The sequence below is a fragment of the Pinus tabuliformis genome, chromosome J (genome assembly GCF_031772625.1).
Source record: "Pinus tabuliformis cultivar Carrire ecotype Pingquan chromosome J, CPIR1, whole genome shotgun sequence".
NCBI lineage: Eukaryota > Viridiplantae > Streptophyta > Pinopsida > Pinales > Pinaceae > Pinus > Pinus tabuliformis.
This window is the reverse complement of record NC_142295.1, coordinates 1,428,049,535-1,428,056,867: the sequence shown is the minus strand read 5'-3', so window position 1 is coordinate 1,428,056,867 and position 7,333 is coordinate 1,428,049,535.

The window sequence follows — 7,333 nt, the reverse complement described above, 5'->3', positions numbered from 1 at the left end:
CTTTAGATAGGGTCATGTTGATGGAAAAAATTGACCATATTCAACATTGGTGAGATCACCTGGTCAAGGCCCTAATTAAGCCCTTATCCGTTTGGGGTGGTGATTCCGACTGGTTAAAATGGGTCCAGTTTCCCCTCACTCTCCATGTGATTTGGGATATTTCTAATCAATATCAACAAGAAGAGGCATCAACTTACCCTCCCGCAGTGTGATTGCAAGAAAACAATCCTTAAGTTGACATAAGGGCTCAACCAGACCACCAATGGGGTTCCTCCAACGAAAGGAGGCTTCTAAAATTGTTTCCTAAATGTAGATGCAAATTAATCTATGATGTAAGTATCAAAGATAAAACCTAAATCTATCTCGATTGGGAAAGATATATATCTCTTCCCAATCGAGAGCAAGCTAAATATATTTGGACCAGCTTGAATTTAGAATAAAATGAAGCTAACAAGCCAAGGAAATAGTTCAAGAACTTACCACTTATTCAAACAAATATGCATAGACAATTATATGATAAATGGTTATTAGATCCTTATTGTGCATACATCTAAGTCCCAAAAAATTTGCATTCAAGCCAATAGATATTGTTAAACAACTAGAATAGTCCAAACAAAAGAAAAAAATAAAACCAAACTAATACAACATTAAGTTGATAGTTAGTTATCATATTAAAGCATAAAAGTTTGTCCAAATGCAACTTTCAACTCAAAATACATCTATGATCAACCCTGCAAGTTAGTTTGATCATGTTTTAAATAAGCATGAATTATTTAAATTCAAACAATAGTGTTGGAACAAATGATCATATTCATAACAACATAGAGTAAATCATAAACTGAACAATATCTCTTTATTGATGATCAAAACAAACAATAGTGCTTAGTAAAGAAACAAAAATAAAGAGGTACCCATCGTACTGGTCCAATAGATAATCATAATTCTAAAACGACCGAGTATTTACAATAGTTCAATTTCTCTTCCTCTAAGATTAGAGTTCTTCCCCTACAATCTGTAGAACATTTCTCCCTAATTACAATAGTGAAATAAGATTTATATATTCTGCAGTTTGTTGATTTTGGAATCAAGATAGATATAGGGTTTATTTTTGTTGCTTGCATCCTAGATTAATTTACATTTTCATTTAGGAAACAATTTTAGAAGTTTCCTTTCATTGAAGCAACCCCATTGGTGGTTTGGTTGAGCCCTTATGTCAACTTACGCATTGTTTTTATGCAAGTGCACCGTAGAAGGGTAAGTTTGATGCCTCTTCTTGTTGATAGTAATTAGAAATATCACAAATTAGCAGGAAGAATGAGGGGCAACTGGACCCATTTTAACAAGTTAGAATAACCATCCCAAACATATAAGGGCTTAATTGGGGCCTTGAGCAGGTGATTTCCCCAATGTTGATTATGGTCATTTTTAGCCATCAACAGGACAATAGGTTCTTTAGCACATTTTGGTCCAACCTATGGTCTTTAATAGATACCAAGTTGACCAAATAAACATTGTTTCATCCCCAATCAAATGGACAATTAGAGGTGGTCAACATGATGGTTGTGCATATCTTGCGCATGTACAACTCCAAGCATCCACGTACATGGGATGAAAAACTTCCATATGTTTAGCACATCGATAATAGAGACCCCCACAACTTTATTGGCCACAGTCCTCTTCAAGTGTGCTTGGGGTTCCAACTATTGGCCTCAATTATTTTTTCTATGCGCATTGCATCCTTCATTAGCATAATCCTCTCATGCTCAAGGTGAGGAAGATATAGAAGCCAAATTTGTTGAAAGGATCCAACACCTCCAACAATAGTTTCATGATATTGAGTGGAAACCCAATGCCAAGTACAACCAGTGACACAACCAACACAAGATCCCACAAAAGTTTAGGTTGGTGATAAGGTGTGGCTACAATTACAAAAAGAATTCCTCATAGGCCTCCATAGGAAGTTTAGACCACCTTGTTATGGGTCTTACACAATTATAAAGGAGTTGAGTGAAAATATTTTTGAATTGAGTATTCCCCCTTTCCTTAGCTTGCACCTAATATTTAATGTGGAGCTACTTCAGCCCTAAAACCCTTAAAGAATTGTGAGTGATGCGTATCCACTGCACTGATAAATTGAGAGAAAAAAATTAGAATTCTTTTTTCCAAGAGATTGATATTTGTTATAACAGTTGTAGCATTCTTTTAATCAAGTTTTTCGCTCTTTTTGCCTCAATATGCTCAGAGTATTGTCAATTTCACACGATACTAAGCGACTCAGAGTGCTAATTGTATTTTTCACGATTAAATCTTCAAAATGTAAAGCTCATCTGCAAGAGGCTATCCAGTGTGTGTATTTAAAAGTTAAACATCTTTATTCCATATTATTTTCTTGAACACAATTTTAATAATCTTTATCTCTTATTTTAGTTAAATTTATAAAAAATTTAAGATATAAATTTTTCATATTATAAAGGTTGTGAGGGTTTTTAAATCAATTCAAAATCTCCAAAAATATTGAGTTGTGTTTTAAAAAAAATTGTTTCAAGTTAGGCTCAATAAATTCTTTTTATCCATTTTTAAGTAGTATATATATGTAATGTTTTTATGACAAAATCAAATATAATCAAATAGATAAAAAAATTAGGTTAAAATTTAAATTAATAATATATTTATTTTCTCGAATTAGAAGGTTTATTAAGGGAATACATTATATATTTAATGTATAGTTATAAAGGTTATATTGATTAAAGTTGATTGAGTGGTGGGAGCGAGATACATAATAGTAATGACTTGATTTTGACTAAGAAATAATAGGAATTATGGATTTGTCAATAGGATATTTAGAGGAGTCAATCATTAGGATGCCATCTGCAGGAAATTGTGACTAAAGGGTAGAAAACCTATATTTTTTTTCTAGAAAGAAAATCTTGATATTATATTGAGGAGATATACAGACAAAAGTTCAGGTGGACCTGAAACCTTATAGCTCAAAACAGCTTATAGTTCTAGTAAGCAGCATCTGGAAAAACCATGTGTCATAACCATCATATGACATGAACCTATTAACAGAATTTGAGAAGAATATCAAACCCCATGTTCAGCAGATCGGGGTGTACAGAGCAGAGACTGATTGCAGGACAAATTTAGCAGAAAGAGGAGAGTCTTCAAAAATTATCAGATTCTGCCACCTCCAGAGAGACCAGAGGGTGATGGGCAGAATGGGGCAAAGGGAATTTTGGCGCCCCCACCAGTCAAAAGCCGCTTCCACAGAGATGAAGCTTAGATGTTGAAAAGAGAAGAAATTTGCAAGGTCATACCAGATTTATTGGGCAGCCGAGCACTTGAAGAAGAGATGAAAATTTGTTTCCTCGTCCATCTTGCAGAGAGCACATCTGCTGGGGCCGTGCCATGACCGCCGCCTCAAGGAGTCCCAGGTTAAGTTCTTGTTGAAAAGCACCAACCAGGAGAACAAAATAATCTTAAGGGGGCAGCGAAGCTTCCACCAGAAGACTGGAAAGCGTCTATTTGCAGGTGCATTAACAGAGATGAGATCAGAGTATATATCCTTTACAATTGCATGAGGAGCAGAGAAAGGGAGAGACCACGTCAGATGGTTTGCAACGGTGGAACGCAGAAGGCCACCCCGCTGGAGGGAGGAGGATAGATCAGACCAAAGGGGGATGAGATCGATTGGGAGGCTAATATCATCCGCATCTCGAAGCACTGGCTGAGAACCATCCCATTCTTTTATGATTTGATTCCATGTAAACAAGCCCGATCTGCGGAGGAGGAAAAGAAGAGGAGGAGGAACCAGCAAGGATCCCCTGTATCCAGCGAAAGAGTCCAGCCCAATGTAAATCTTGCTACCTGTGTGAATTTCCCATTTTAGATTGTTGAGGAAATAATGTTGGACTCTTTGAAAGCTGTACCAGATTGCGGAGCCCCGTTTGATGCCGATTGTATCGAATTTGAACCAGAATTTGATTCCCCTGCCTTTTAGATATTTCTGCCTGACGATGTCGCTCCACAGACTAGTTCCATAAATACCCCTCCACAGGGATTTGCAGATGAGAGCAGCGCAAAATTTTTTTATGTTCAGGATGCCCCAACCATCAGAATTTTTCGGCATAGAGAGAGAGTCCAGCTTTGCAAGGTGGATTTTGTGCCGCTCGGCCTTTGCTCCCCATATGAAGCAGGAAATAATTCTGTTGATTGAATGTATAATGCATGACGGGAGGAGGAAGAGATGTCCCCAGAAGACAGAGAGCTGAGTAAGGACGGATTTGACAAGGACGACCCTGCCTCCCAACGAGAGGGAGCGGAAGCTCCAAATAGCGAGCTTGTTATGGAATCGATCAACAATCCAGCGCCAGTCTGTCGGCTTGTAGGAGTGGCTCTTCAGATAGAATCCAAGATACTTTATGCTGAAGCGGCAAATGCTGAATGTCAAAAATCTGGGCAATCCGGGAGATAAGGAGATCATCGGCTCCATTATGGAACAGGGTTGATTTTGCTTTGTTCATGGACAGTCCCGATGCCCTGTGAAGTCGGTCGAGGATGGCTTTGATGCATGTCCAGGAAGCCATGGAGAGCATAGCAAAAATGAGTACGTCGTCGACGAAAAGGCTGTGGGACATCTTGATGTTCTTGCAGATCCGAATCGGTTGAAGTTCTTTCAGGGCCACCGCGCGATTGATGTGGAGGCTCATGGCATCGATTGCAAGAATGAAGAGGAGGGGGGACAGGGGGCAGCCTTGCCGAAGGCCCCTCTCAGCCTTGAAAAAAGGGGAAGGCTGTCCATTCACCAGAATCGCATAATTTACATTTTCGATGCATCCCATAATCCAGCGAATGACAGCGGGAGATAGCCCAATTTTGGCGAGGAGACATTGAAGGAATGCCCAGTCGATAACATCAAAAGCCCGGTGAAGGTCAATTTTTAGGATGGCCGCTTTGGTGTTATTGACAACGATGGAGTGAAGGCATTCCTGAGTGGAGGCGACGGCGTCATGGATGTTACGACCTTTGAGGAAAGCATGCTGGTTTGGAGAGAGGTGGCGGGCCAGAGTATCCTTGATTCTGAGCGCAATAATCTTTGTGATGATCTTGAAGGAGATATTGCAGAGGGAGATCGGGCGGAAGTCGGAGAAGGTTCCGGGTTCATCTTTCTTCGGAATGAGGGCTATGAGAGTGGAGGAGGTATGGCTGTGGATTTGACCAGATTGTTTTGAGGCAAAGATCATACTCAGCAGATCATTTTTAAAAAGATCAAAAAAGTGGATGAGGAAGCCAATAGTCCAGCCATCCGGGCCAGGGGCTTTATCCTTTTTGAAGGTTTTCATGGCGCGAAGGAGTTCGTCCTCGTCGACAGGGCGGGATATTTCCTCATTCATAGCATTATCAAACATCACAGGCATAGGATCAATCGCCCATCTGATATCAGTGAAAGAAATGTCATTCGATCTGCTGTACTGTTTGCTGAAAAATCTTACCGCGAGACGAGTGATGTCTCCCTGCGAAGAAGCTTCATTCCCCAATTCATCCTTGATTTTCCAGATGAAGTTCCTTTCTCTGCGAGCATTGGCAAATTTGTGGAAAAATTTTGTGTTTTTGTCCCCCAACTCGAGCCAGGTGGCTCGGCTCTTGAGCCGCCATTTTGCCTCTTCCTGTTTTAATAAACATGATCTTCGCTTCTCAAGATTCCTGATGCGGGCCTTAGTTTCGAGAGAGCAGGAGGAAAAATCAGTGGAGTCCATGTAGGATTGGATTTCCAGTTGGACCCGATTAAGGGCCTCTCTATCTTCCTTGTGACGATTGAACTGCCAATTTTTGACCAGATCTCTGAGTTCCGATAATTTTTCTCTGAAAGTGGAGAAAATGAAATTTGATTGCTCCCGGAACTTTATGTCTTTCCAAGCTGTCTGAATAAAGAGGTTGAAAGCAGGGTCGAGAAGAAGGGCGTTGTCAAACTTGAAAGAGTAGCCCCTTTTGAATATCTTGCCTGGCCACGATAAGAGGATGGGAAAATGATCAGAGATCATAATGTTCTCCACAGATAATTTTGGGAGACCAAGTTTGTCAATTAGGCTGAGATGGATGAAAACCCTGTCCAGTCGTTTGGCGATGTAGGCCTTTCCAATTCTGCCGTTTGTCCATGTCGGCCTGTTCCGGGCTGGGCAGATGTCGGCCATGTTCCTGTTTATCAGTTCAGTGGAGATGAGATCCGCCAGGGTGCTGTTCACCTTGCCCATACCCCAAACCTCGTTAGTGGACAAAACAACATTTGTATCTCCCGCAATGATTAGACTGTTTAGATTGAAGAGGTCAGAGGCAAACACCCTGTGCCAGAAGGAGATGTGGGACTTATACGGGGCGTATAGATTGAGGATGTTGATAGGTAAATCTATACCCCGGATTGTAACTGATATAAGAATTCCAGCAAAGCAACTGTAGGCTTTCGCCTTGACCTTTGTCGGGTCCCAGAGTGAGATCATGCCACCTGAAAGACCAGTCGCATCTGTAGCAGCCATGTGCCAGGAGGGCAGCATCTTACGAAAATAAGACAGAGAGTCTTCCTTCCCGTGCATCGTTTCCTGTACAAGAATAATTGAAACCCTGGAATGGAAGAAAAAATTCTTTAGCGTGTTGAATTTAGGGTCCACGCCAAGACCGCGGATATTGAAAGATAAGATAGAGATCATTTTGGAGAATTTGCAGCCTTGCTTGCTCTAAGGGGCTGTGAAGATGTATCATCAAGAACAGGGACTTCAACAAGAGAAAGATTTCGGATGCCTTCATGACCTCTGAAGTGACGAGAGCTACCTCGACCCCTCTTCCGGACCGTGATATTCATGGCCGATGCCGGACTGATGACAGGCGAGCAAGGCCCAGGTTTATGGACCGTCAAGGGAACTAGCTGTAGAGACGCCCTGACTTGCGAGAGATCGAGGTCGCTGTCGAATAGATTGACAGGGGAGGAGAAGGGGGAGTTTGGAGGGGTGGGGCCGACAGACTGCACTTTCTCCTTCCCTTTATCTGGTCTAGCCCCCGGGGACGAAGAGGAGATTGGAATGGGAATTGTCCCAACAGAGAAATCCTTTTGGAGCGAAGGAATGTGCTGGGGGGCGGGGGAGAAATTCCTTGGGTCCACCGGTTGCGGAGAAGGGATAGGGGGGTCGTCGAGGGGTTCAGTAAATGGGGGGATTGCATGACAAAGGGGGGGATTTGAGTCAGATGGGGGGGGTTATACTTTGGGATCCGGATTTGACAGGGGAGGAAGGGGGCGAATTGCTGCCATTGAGAAAGGATTTCCTGAGACCTTTCCTGTTTGCGT